The 13,342-nt window shown below is 39.2% G+C and overlaps 2 long non-coding RNA genes across 2 annotated transcripts in view; both read right to left on the reverse strand.

Annotated features, from left to right (window-relative positions):
- The window catches only part of LOC143378570 (uncharacterized), a 137,127-nt gene that overhangs the window by 62,985 nt on the left and 60,800 nt on the right, over nucleotides 1-13,342 (reverse strand). The gene's annotated exons all lie outside the window — the stretch shown is intronic.
- LOC143378547 (uncharacterized) lies at nucleotides 4,593-5,374 on the reverse strand. Its single transcript, XR_013088279.1, has 3 exons — nucleotides 5,065-5,374; nucleotides 4,849-4,897; nucleotides 4,593-4,776 (listed from the first exon to the last, which is right to left on the reverse strand). It is a non-coding gene; the product is annotated as an uncharacterized LOC143378547 (long non-coding RNA).

Raw genomic sequence — 13,342 nt, forward strand, 5'->3', positions numbered from 1 at the left:
TAATTTGATTTTTTTACATTATTTGGTGTATAGAGATATTCGGGTGAGGTGTTCAAAAAAAGAATATTCTGCGATATATATTATATTTTTTAATTGCATATATCGTTTAAAAGATAAAATACCTATTTACAAATGTAGTGACTACATATTTGTAAGCACCTCAGAGTCAATGAACACTTCATGTGTTCTCACGTAGGAAGTCTATACTTATGGTAGCAGAGGAGCAATCACAATGGGGGCAGTTATATGTATAATCCCCATAAACACTTCATAAAAGTAAAAAAATTACGCCAAGTACATGAAATCAATTAAATCACAAAAAATAGAAGATAATAATAATTACAGAATAAAAAAATATGTGAAATCAAAATGAGCTGCAAGTACATAACGGTGCTTTCCAACTGCGCTTAAGATGACACAACTACATATACACAGCTAAAAGGCTGTGTTCATACATTGTGTTCATTCCATCCCTCATATCGCGGACATTTTAATTAACCCATCAAAAAGAATCCCATTTAAAAACATTGTCGTAAATTAATAGCTTTACAAAATTAATGATATACAAAAATTGCGCCAATTATAACAATGGCTATTTATACAAAGAAAAAAATGTATTAAATAAAATTAAGCAGATATATTTTTATACAAATACTAGGGGGGCCGTCGGCGCCCAACCCCCCTCGCTTCGCTCGTCCCCTTCGTTACTAGTTCCCTTCTTTGCAAACTGTATTTTCGTTTGCTGTTTATACTCCCTGTTTATATTCCATTTAAGAAGGAACCTGCCGACCGACGAGTTTTTAGACCGGTTCTGCGCAGGTTGACGCTCATTGGTGCCGGGAGAAGCCACTATTGGCTGTACCCCACCAACGCGTTTTTGGAGCCAATGAGCTCATTCTACATGCGCGAAACGGGTTCCTTCTTAAATGACTGGGAGTATAGTTGTCGAGATTTGTTTGATTTATATAGACAGAAAATATAAGCTGTCTTAAATTCAGAACATCTTTATTTACAATACTTCTTTCCACACAATATTTTCAATAACTTTGATTTTTATATCGTTTTTTGAGCGGCATCATAACAATGCAACATATAACTGTCCATGGCTAAATTAAGGTCTGTTGACGTATATTCCAACGTGATCAAAACTTTGTCCTTGAGACTTATTAATTGTTATAGCAAATGCTAAGACTATGGGAATCTGTGTAGTACGAATGGTAATTTGCTTGCATTTATATCGCCTGTATCCAATTTAATACGCGGAAGGTACACAACTTCTCCAGCAGGGTCACCAGTCATAATTTTACCGGCAATTAAATGCTTATGCAATTGAACTATTTGTAAACGTGTACCATTGCAAAGGCCATCCTTAATGCTTAAATTTCGAAAGAGCATGACAACTGATCCTACATTCAGATGTAATTTATGCTCAGGGAATCCAGGAAAGTTTAATGAATTCAAATATTAAATCTGATATTCTAACTGCACATCTTCATCCGTTTGATCGAATCCTCGAGGTTTAGCTGCATCTATACTCAGATAGGTATGATCTTCTTCTTCAACCAATTTTAATATTTTATTATTCAGTGCGCGTACATCATCATTATGGCAGGCTAATATAATTCTGTCAGATAAATCAGTATTTGAGGAAATGGACTTGTTGTAAATATCACGAATGATGTCTACTGATTTTCATGATCCTTGAACCTTCAAAGTTTCAATAATGCCGTTGCCGATATCTAATAACCAGTTTGCATGTTCAACATCAGACGTTCACATATTTTTCGATAACTTTAATTGGGTACATTTGGACCATATTGTAGTTGATTTTAAAGTGGACTTTACAATTTGTGATGGTGTGGCATACGAAAATCTCCACCGAAGATTACTTTACCACCAAAGGACCTGCTACTATCATTACAGAGATCTTGAAGTAATTCATCAACCATTTCCACTGCCCTACTTGGAACCATTGAAGCCTCATCCCAAATAATTACGTCCGTTTCATATAACTGATTTTTATCTTTCGCATTTTTGCAATAGCACTTTGAATACGTATCTATTTCTATTGGCAATTTAAATACACGTTGCGATGGTGTTCCTCCTGGCAACAATATTGAAGCAATTCCTGTCCACGCAACAGTGATAACTTTTTGTCGTTTGCACGCAGAAAATGTACCAAACAATTATACAGATACGTTTTACCAGTTCCTCCAGGTCCATCCAGGTGGTAAATTTTTTCATCACTGTTTGTCAGAACCGAAGACATTAGTCGATCCAGTATAAGTAATTGATCTATATTACAATTTTCCTTCATTCCAATAGCTTGTTTTAATTCATTGTCCATTCTTCTTTTACGTTCATCCTGTCTCCACCAATTGCAAATCTACATCAGGCTCCAGGAGATTAAAGTGTTTGCACGTAAAATTTTCAGTTTCCAAAATAGACGAAATATATTGTAAAGCTCGGTATTCATTGTTATCGTTAAATCCTTCACAGAAATGGTTTTTGTATTTTTCCCAAATATGTAGAGCGTTGACTGGTTGTTTACCTGCGAGGTAGGTGCAGTAAAATAATCGTAGTTGACGAGGCATCATGACTTTAACTGCCTCATCAAATATTTCGCATACAATGGCCTCAGTATGTAGTAAATTTCTCGCTAATGCAACTTCCCTGAAAGTATCATATCGTTTTCCTTCATAAACTTTCAGATCATTATAACGTGTGACACCTGTAACGAAGTTCAATAACAATTTTAGGTGAAATCTTTCAGAATCTTTTGAGCTAGCAGAACAGACTTTTCCAATAACTTCTTTTTTCCTTTTACGTTTAATCCACGTTTTCTTAGCATCCAAACGATAGTATTCCGGTATATTTCTGTAAAGGATATTTCTGGCAGCTGGATCTATTTTATTCAATTCAAAATATGCTGTCAAAGCTGTGTCATTTTTTTTTGTAGAGCTTGCTGTTTTCGCTGGTTACTTAGATGACAAAGTTCTCTGGTCTTCGTGTAGTTGTCGTTCCCGAAATTCTCTAACGCGTTCTGCAGATTTTTTCGCTGCCTGATTAGCTACCGAACAACCGTTTTCATCTTCATTACCATTACTTTCTCTCATTTTTCTTTTCTATGGCGGCAGTGTTACTTTAAAATCTACAAATATATACAAAGGAAGCAGTTATCTCTTATTTAGTGTAGTCTAAATCGCAAAATATAAATTAAATATTTATCTTTTAATTAGCTCTTGTGTTTCCGTGAACGTGTAAAGTCTACAATGCTCGATAAATATTTAGAACAAAGGACACCAAACATATACCATCACCTGTACACTTCACTTTGAATTGCAGGTTATTAATGCAGATTTATTTGTAAAAAAAATTGGAAAACAAATAAAGTCTTTTATTTTACAAATAAACCCTGTAAATCAATGACCAAAGGCGCCAGATGGTTGTAGAATTTTAAATTTAAACAGTATTCAAATAAACTTGGATAAATGTAGAACAGATGGACAACAAATATATCTTTTTTACTTCAACATAAATTATTTCCATGTCATTCCCTACCTTATCGACACAATGAAGTATGTGATGTATAATTGACAAACCTTTAAAAATCTATAAAAAGTGGTCGAAAAATTGAATTAATCACGTATAAAAATATAGCGACCTAACCGTGATCTTTACCGCATCTATATGATTTATAATAACCCCATTTTAAAGCGTTACAAAGAACAGGTAGATTAAAAACAATGACTTCCATGGTTTTTTGGTTATTATTTTAAAACACAACATGAATTTAAATTTCAAATAAACATGATTTTAAAATTCGAACAGTACTCCATTCAACCTTGACTAATGTAGAAAAGAAGTAATACGCCGCACATTTTTTAAATAGCCTCCATTTAAAGAGTTTCACAAATTGTGACATGACTTCCGTGATGTTTTAGTTTTTAATTTTGAAACGCTATATGAATTTTAAATAAGAACAGTATTCCATTAATCCTGTCTAAATGGCGAAAAGAAGGACACCAAACACATTTCTGTATTATTTATAATATCCCCACTTTATAGCGTTACAGAAAAACGTGACATTTAAAGCGTTACAGAAAACGTGACAAAATCGATAAAAAAACAATGAAATCGTCGTCACATATGATTTCATAGATATAGGGTAGAAATATTTTAATACGAATAAATATTGTATTGAAAATACTTGGCGCTGTGAAACCGAAAAATTGTTAATTGTCTTAGTATTAATAATTTACAATAACTTCCTTACAATCTAAAATACATAATATACATATACCCTGATAACCAGATCGGGCGGCAGGATCTGCCGGCAGCTGCGGCGCAGCCTACGTCCGCATCCAGCTACGGTTCTGCCGGCAGGGTCTGCTTGTCAGGGTCTGCCGGCAGATCGACGGCAGATCGACGGCAGGTCCTGCCGGCAGATCGACGGCAGGTCCTGCTGCTCGCCTGACACATCCAACAGCGCCATCTGAAGGCCACAATTGCCAAAGAATTTCCTACGCGTGACGTCACATGGACTTATTTAAAAAAATATTTATTCTTTCTTTAATAATATACAGGATCAGTGATTACAATTGTTACAAAATAATATAAGCGCATATAAATCCAAAGAGCGACTTTCAACATTTACATTTACAAATCCACGTCCCGTAACCACTGGTACCTAGTAGGGGCGATATCAGGAAATTTCATTCAGTATTTTCGACTTCTTTTTTGTGTAGAATCATCATGTTCCGCGTTGTGTTAGCGCTGAAAACAAATACAATATTAGCATAAAATTAAACGTAACGTATGAATAAACAGAATACATGCGATACTTACTTCAGCTCCATCTCCACACAGTACACAGTCTAGGCGATCATACATGCTCCTGCGAACATTAAAATTTATAAGAAAATATGTCTTAAATTATTATCTACTAAACAAGACGCTGAACATTCGCACTTCGCGCATAACCCTACTTTTCTGTCTTCTAGATAATGCGAATCTCGATGTCCGCGACGTAGATAATTAGAAATTATTCAATTCCATAATTACGTTTGCCTTCTGGATACGACGAGATGCTTTGTCTGGATATTGATGGATGAAATTACTTGGAATATTCTTCGATTTTGCCGGCACTGACTGCCACCGCCAGTGACTGCCACCTCAGACCTCGAAAACTGGAAGTGGCACCCGTTGCCCGTTGTGCTTGAAGACGTACGCTCAAAGAATATTCTAAGTAATCTCATCAATCAATATTCAAACAAATCATCTCGGCGTATCCAGAAGGCAAACGTAATTATGGAATTGAATAATTTCTAATTATCTACGTCGCGGACATCGAGATTCGCATTATCTAGAAGACAGAAAAGTAGGGTTATGCGCGAAGTGCGAATGTTCAGAGTCTTGTTTAGTAGATAATAATTTAAGACATATTTTCTTATAAATTTTAATGTTCGCAGGAGCATGCATGATCGCCTAGACTGTGTACTGTGTGGAGATGGAGCTGAAGTAAGTATCGCATGTATTCTGTTTATTCATACGTTACGTTTAATTTTATGCTAATATTGTATTTGTTTTCAGCGCTAACACAACGCGGAACATGGTGATTCTACACAAAAAAGAAGTCGAAAATACTGAATGAAATTTCCTGATATCGCGCCTACTAGGTACCAGTGGTTACGGGACGTGGATTTGTAAATGTAAATGTTGAAAGTCGCTCTTTGGATTTATATGCGCTTATATTATTTTGTAACAATTGTAATCACTGATCCTGTATATTATTAAAGAAAGAATAAATATTTTTTTAAATAAGTCCACGTGACGTCACGCGTAGGAAATTCTTTGGCAATTGTGGCCTTCAGATGGCGCTGTTGGATGTGTCAGGCGAGCAGCAGGACCTGCCGTCGATCTGCCGTCGATCTGCCGGCAGACCCTGACAAGCAGACCCTGCCGGCAGAACCGTAGCTGGATGCGGACGTAGGCTGCGCCGCAGCTGCCGGCAGATCCTGCACTCTCCTGGCAGACCCTGCTGTCAATCTGCCGGCAGACTGCAGGCAGATGGCTATCAGGGATAGATATTAGAAACGCAGTCAGATTTATTCTGCATATATTTAATTCTAATGTCATACATAGCATATGCACACGCACACATACACACGTTCACGAACGCACGCACAAGAAAGAGAGAAAAAGATTAATGCAATTTATACATACTGATTCAGTTTAGCAACACCAATTCGGGGCGCAACGCTAAATATTTTGAATAAAATATTTATTCGTATTAAAATATTTATTTGTATAAAAATATCTCTGCTTAATTTTATTTAATATATTTTTTTCTTTGTATTAATAGCCATTGTTATAATTAGCGCAATTTTTTGTATATCATTAATTTTGTAAAGCTATTAATTTACGACAATGTTTTTAAATGGGATTCTTTTTGATGGGTTAATTAAAATGTCCGCGATATGAGTAATGGAATGTAAGAACACAGCATTCTAGCTGTGTATATGTAGTTGTGTCATCTTAAGCGCAGATGGAAAGCACCTTTATGTATTTACAGCTCATTTTTTATTTCACATCTTTTTTTATTTGGTAATTTTTATCTTCTAGTTTTTGTGATTTATTTGCTTTCATGTACTTGGCATAATTTTTTTACTTTTTTTAAGTTTTTTATGGGATCCAAACTACGCACGCCTGCAAAGCATCAAGACCATTGGATTGGTGGAATTGGTTTAAATTTGAATTTTCAGATATAAAGCAAGCATACAAGAAGGAAACAGAGGATCGAACCTGAATAAAATCATTTAATTAATATAATAATAATACTATGTTTTAATACATTTTTTCTCTAACGTAGATCACACTACATCATCTTCTGCTTCGATTATCTGTAAATATATAAAATCCACATTTTAGTTATTTTAGCTACAACTTAACGTAGAACTTATATAGAAATAGAGTGGCGTTTTGCTATTATAAGTGTAGAGACTACAAAATATGTCCGAAGGAGGTGAGCGCGTATGGCAGAAAGTCTTGTTGCAGGAAATTTAAATGCTAATGGTAATAATTCAGCAAAAATGAACGAAGAGATCCAATATGTTCAACACACAATTTATTGGTTTTGGAATAAAATTAGTTTAGTCTGTTTATCGGTGAATTGAAATATTGTTAATGGGAACCTAAAATATTAATGAATTAATGAATGGTGTGGCAACTATTGTGGATTTTATTAAATTATTACAAATGTCTATCACAAAAAAATGTAAAGCATCAAGAGAGATGTGTTTTCAGCGTACTTTCTTCACTAATGTGACTTGCTCTACATTGGAAGCAGTCAACCATAATCTATTTTCTTAATTCTTAATGCTATGTCTTTTGACAAATTTGGTCGATTTACCTTAGTTGACAAATTTCCAGAAATTTGTGGGAAATAAGATGCTCTGTCTATCTAATATTCTCCGGACAACCTCCAAGCCTGTGCGTCCCCTTCATTTCTATAAGCTTTGCATAAAAACTGTAAATTGCTGGTATAAAAATATCTGTCAATTTAAATGTTATGCTATTTGTTACAATACATTATTTTGTACATGCATGGTACAAATTTCCAGAAACTTATGCGAAACGAGATGCTTCTCTGTCGATCTTCTTCGGACAACTGCCAAGTCTGCGACTCTACATAAAGAATCTATTAAAAAAAATTTGGCGACTTACCTTGTTAATTAAGACAATAATTCAGTCTTCTATGTAGTGTAAAAACTCGTGACATTTCAAATTTGGACAACCTACCTTATTTGACACTTGGAAGGTTATGATGAATTGACAGTTGGTATATTATAATTCAATAGTATATATAGGTATGTATAATGACGGATGACGATCCCTATCGAATGGTCCCGAGAGTTGACGAATCGACGAACGAAACATGTGTTAGTCTTTCTTTTGGCTGAAGGTGTGCATGTAACGCGTATACGTATTATGTTGACGAAAATTTTGATTGGAGAAGATTCATAAGATTCATAAGAAAAATCTTACCGTATCCGACAGATCCATGAGACGATATTACGATATCTCTGTCATGCGTGGGCCGATTTTATTGAATTTGGACTTATTTGAAAGCTTATATGCAGTTTACACCAGAAAAATGCCTTTAAATTTAGAAAATATTGCAAGCGTGATGAGACATTAATGAAATAAGTTTCAGGTAAGGTTGGAATAGCCGGGCGACGAGTAAAGATACACGGTAGCGACCAGTGGGTGGAAACTGAATAGGGAACTTCCGAAATATATATTTGTTCCAGTAAACAAACTGACCGCAGTATGCCAGCAGATTGGCATCAGATTCGAGGAGATCCTGACATCAGATTCGGGACCTACTGTTTCCGCATTTAACTATGGTTTTGTGGTCAGAGCCTGATGTTTGGACCTCATATCAGATTGACATCAGATACCGAGCACATCCTGCTGCCCTCGTCTGACCGCAGATTGATATCAGATTTCGATCAGATCTTGTTGACAAAAACCACCCGCAGATTGGCGGCAAAAATCAAGCAGATCCTGATGTCTGGATCTGACCGCAAAACGTAGGCAATTTTATATAATAGTATAGATTTAAAAACAGTCCGAAAGTCTTAAGCGCAAATAATGTATAAAACACGTTTATAAGACCGACTTGAAAGATCGGATTTTTACCATATTTTATGGAAGAAAGAAAAATTGGAAAACATGTATTTAGACGGGTATTATAACATTTTTAATATTTTACTTAGCAGGATGTTAGTCAATTGAATGCCAGGGAGGCTCAAAATAATTATTTAAACTTTTAAAGACAGTTCTTCCAAATATAAAAGAATTAATGAAAAACTATTCATTCAGTCATTTTAGGGCGGTATTATCTCAGTTTTTGCTTAAGACTGAGATCGTCTTAAGCATACGGCATCCTCTACTAGACTAGTAGATTAGTAAAGGATGCCGGATGCCTGATAATACCGCCCTTAGAGACGGGTATACCAAATAGATACTCCGCAGTGAAATGACGGCAAATGCGAGCGGTACTCGAGAGCCCTGATTTATATATATAATCGTACTAAGTAGAGGGGGAGGGGGTCTCTCTGGGTTTTCCTCCCGCTGTGGGCTGTCCCTTAGAGCTGAAGCCCTATAACCAGCCAAGTGTTTAGTCGCATTACCGACAGGAGGTAAGATGTTTATCCAGTGAATACTGAAGTACTGTGCGGAAAAATTTACAAAAAAAACCGCATCGACTTCCTGGACCCCATCCTCCCGATGAGGCCTCACACCAGATCGGGGGAGAGAAGAACACGCACAGGATCACCGGTGCCGGCCGTGTCAAGCCAGGCCGAGAAGCAGTACACCTCCGGTTCCATGACGGCGGGAAGCAGGGTAGCGTTGTTGTGCACCTCCGAAAAAATGCTAGCAAGGGCCTCCGCTTTTTCAAGGTCGGATGAGAGAAGTACTTGCCCGTTGGTGAGCGGAGATAGAGTCTTATTATTTTTAGAGCTGGCAAGCTTCCTATATGTGCCCCAGAAGGTGGAGTCTGGCCGAGAGAAGGACCTGAGCTTGCGGTCCCATTCAACTATGCGGAGGTATGAGATCCGTTTCCGGATCGCTGCTGTAACATCTCGGATTTCATCAGCCATGAAATGGGCTCCGAGTCGTTGGCCCCTTCTACGTAGGGATCTGCGATGTCTGATAAAGGACGCAAGTTGATCGTCAAGTAGTAGATAACGTCCTTTGTGGAGTTTAGGATTGCCGTTTTAGCTCGCCTGCGGAAGGAAGTGAGTTCAGTGATCCGTTGGTCCACTTCCACTTTCGTTGACATGTTACGATTTATCTTAAAGCTGGAGGTGTAGGTTTTGTAAAGTCCCCAATCGATAATTGAGTTTAAGTGGTAAAATCGGCACTGAAGTCCTTAATAAAAAAGTTCAGCGTGGAGGGTTTGGATCTGCCAGATAGATATGTGAAGTTGTCCGGATGGATTATGCGGTATGTGCGGTTGCACATGTGCGTGTGCAGGATGTTTCCAGCCTTATTTGCGACAAAGTTTTTCCATGAGGCGTGTTTCGCATTCCAATCCCCACCGACCAGGAAGGGGGACCCCATACGGGTCAGGGAGTCGAAGAGACCGGAGTCCTGAATGGAGCCTGGGGGGGGGGGGGCATAGATAGCCCCAATAAGAAGTTTCGGGTTTGACAGCCTGATAAAACACGCGTCGTGCTGGGAGGCTCGTGCCGGGATAAAAGTAGAATAATTTATGGAGTTATGTATAAAATTTGCAACTCCTCCGTTTTTAACTGGTCTATCCGCACGAAGTATGGAATAGTCGGGCAGAAGAAAAGTGTCCGGGGGGATGAGCCAGGTTTCAGTGACCAAAATGATGCCGATCTACAGCCGGGCCACCACGTAAATGAGTTCGTTTCGCTTGTGCAATAAGGAACAAGCGTTCCATAACACAATGCTTGGTGGAAGCATCTGGCTAGTCAAGGTATTGGAGTGTAGTGCAGAACACCTGGAACTTTTCGGCCAAGGTGCGGCAGAGTCTGAGATTAGGTATTGGGGAACGCGTAAGGGCTAACATTGCTCAATGTCAATAACTGAATTTAATTCTTTGATGGCCGTTGCGAGATCGACCATAGATTTGACTCCGTTTTGTTGATTTCGGGCAATGCCCGGAGAGCGAGCAGTGCTTAGTTCGGTCTGGAAAGGGGGAAGAAGAGGAAGGCTGTGCGAGCCCGAAGTCGCCTCGGCATAAGTAGGCAGTTGTGGTGCCACAGGTGGGGTAGGATTTAGTAGAGAGAGAGAAGGAGCCGCTCTGGTAGGAACGTTGGGAACGTTTGGATTTCTGTTAAAGGCAATGCCATTTGTGGGATAAATAAAATATATTTAATATAAACAGGAAAGATATATATATAAGATTGAAAGAAACTAAAACTAATACAAGATAACCGACTACGACACAAACAACTCGATTTAACACAACGACTCAGTACATCTACACACTCTGCCGGTTGTTCCAACTCTGTCCTTTCCGCGGAAAACTCGCCTTTCCGAAAAAGGACGCTACATCCCCACCACGCACGCTTTTCAAGTCGCCCTCATGCCCAAATATGGACATCGCTCCGCCGCGCGCTTTCTCGCCCCGACAAACCCTTGCGCGCGTCGCTGGGCCCGGTGACGCGTTGGGTTTTCCCCAACGGGCCTGTCTCCTCCGAGGTTCTCAACGTCTCGCTGAACTTATTCCGATACTACATTCGGCCATCCTGATATGACATCTGCCCTCAGATGTCCTTGGTTCTACCCTACACCGATTCGCTATCATCGGACAGGTCGTCTTCCTCGTCGGTGACCCACGGCTTCATGTGGTCGGCAGCCGTAGACGTCGTCCGCGGACCCTCGTGTTCTCCAACCTTTTCCACCACGTAACGGTTATTCCTCAATACCCTTTTTACGCAATAAGGCCCAAAATACTTCGCATGGAACTTCAAGCCTGGACCGGCTTGCGTTCTTTTAATTGCTATCAGCTGGCCCTGCCTGTACTCCGTGGCTTCTTTGCGATTCTTGTTAAACGATTTTCTGTTCTGCGCTTGAACCTCCGCGATTTTCCTCTTCGCTCGTAACCGCATCTCGTCACGCTCTTCTTGAAACATAGCGATCCACTCACCCTCTATCAACTTTCTGATTTCAGGATCCTCACGCATTCTTACATGTGTACCAAACAACAAACGAAAAGGCGTTGTATTGGTACTCCTACTCGGTGTCGCGTTCAGATATTTCTGAGCTGATTCGAGGTATTTGTACCACTCCTCCGGCTTCGGCGCAGCTAATTTGGTCAGCAACGATATGAGCGTCCTATTGACCCTTTCTATCTGCCCATTCGCTCGCGGCATCCCTGTTGTTATCAACACGTGACAAATCCCTTCCTCTTTACAATAATCCTTAAAGGCGTCAGACGTAAAACTCGTACCGCGATCGGAAATAACTCGCTTGGGATTACCGAATATTACGGACTGCTTCCTTAAACGGTCAATGACTTCAGCAGAACTCGTCGACTTTGTCGGATACAACCAAACAAACTTCGTGAACGCATCAATAACAGCAAAAATATGTCGATAAGACTTCTTTGTAGACTGCAACGGTCCAAGATGGTCAACGTGGTATGTATCAAACGGCACTTCCCCCTTATCAATACTACACAAAAACCCCTCCTGCTTATTATGTTTCCGCTCGGCTAGAATACAATTTATACAATTTCGTACAACTTTTTCTACTTTCTGACGCATTCCCTTAAACCAATAGTCTCTCTTTAACAACGCCTCAGTCTTAATCACCCCAAAGTGACCGCGTTCGTGCACCCGGCGGACTACCTGTACCTGCATTGGTTTAGGTACGACCACCAGCGGGGTGTCATTTACCACTCTGTACAACACGTCACGACTTACAACATAGCCATTCTTTCGGTATTGCTCGATGTTGTCACAAATTTTCCGCAATTCATCGTCTCCTCGTTGAGCTTCACGCAACCTGACAATAATTCCGTCGTCATCTTCCTCTACTAGCATAATTGTAGGCAGCGGATTTCTACTCAGGGCGTCGACATGAACCATACTTCTACCCGGCCTATGCTCAATCGTATACTGAAATTCCTGGAGCAGAAGAACCCACCTAGCTACTCGCACGCACAAATCTTTCTTATTCATTGTCAACGTAAACGCCTGACAATCAGTAACAATTTTAAACGAAATTCCTAACAGGTAAACTCGAAACTTTTTCAAGGATTTAATGATCGCTAAGACTTCAAGTTCATAACTCGGGTATTTTTCCTCGGCAGGCGTAGTTTTCCCACTCGCGTAATACACGGGATGGAAGGCACCATCCTGAGTATCGCGCTGCAATAAAATTGCTCCATATCCTAAACCAGACGCATCAGTGTGCAGCTCTGTCTCGGCGCCTGTACGATATAATTTTAATACCGGTGCACTACTCAACGTTAACTTCAATTTATTAAACGCTTCCAGTTCCAACGCACCAAACCTAAACTTGACATCCTTTCTCAACAAATCCGACATTGGACGCGCTATAACTGAATAACGATGGATAAATTTTCTAAAATATCCTGTTAAGCCTAAAAAACTCTGAACGTCCTTCACACACTGAGGTTTCGGGAATTTAATTACGGCTCTAGTTTTATGTTCTGACGGCTGAATGCAAGCATTTTCGACAATATGCCCTAAGTATTCCACCCTCGTTTGCAAAAATTTACATTTACCCCAATTCACTACTAATCCGAATTGACTCGCTACGCCCAACACAGCTT

This window comes from Andrena cerasifolii, chromosome 2 (genome assembly GCF_050908995.1).
Source record: "Andrena cerasifolii isolate SP2316 chromosome 2, iyAndCera1_principal, whole genome shotgun sequence".
Lineage (NCBI taxonomy): Eukaryota > Metazoa > Arthropoda > Insecta > Hymenoptera > Andrenidae > Andrena > Andrena cerasifolii.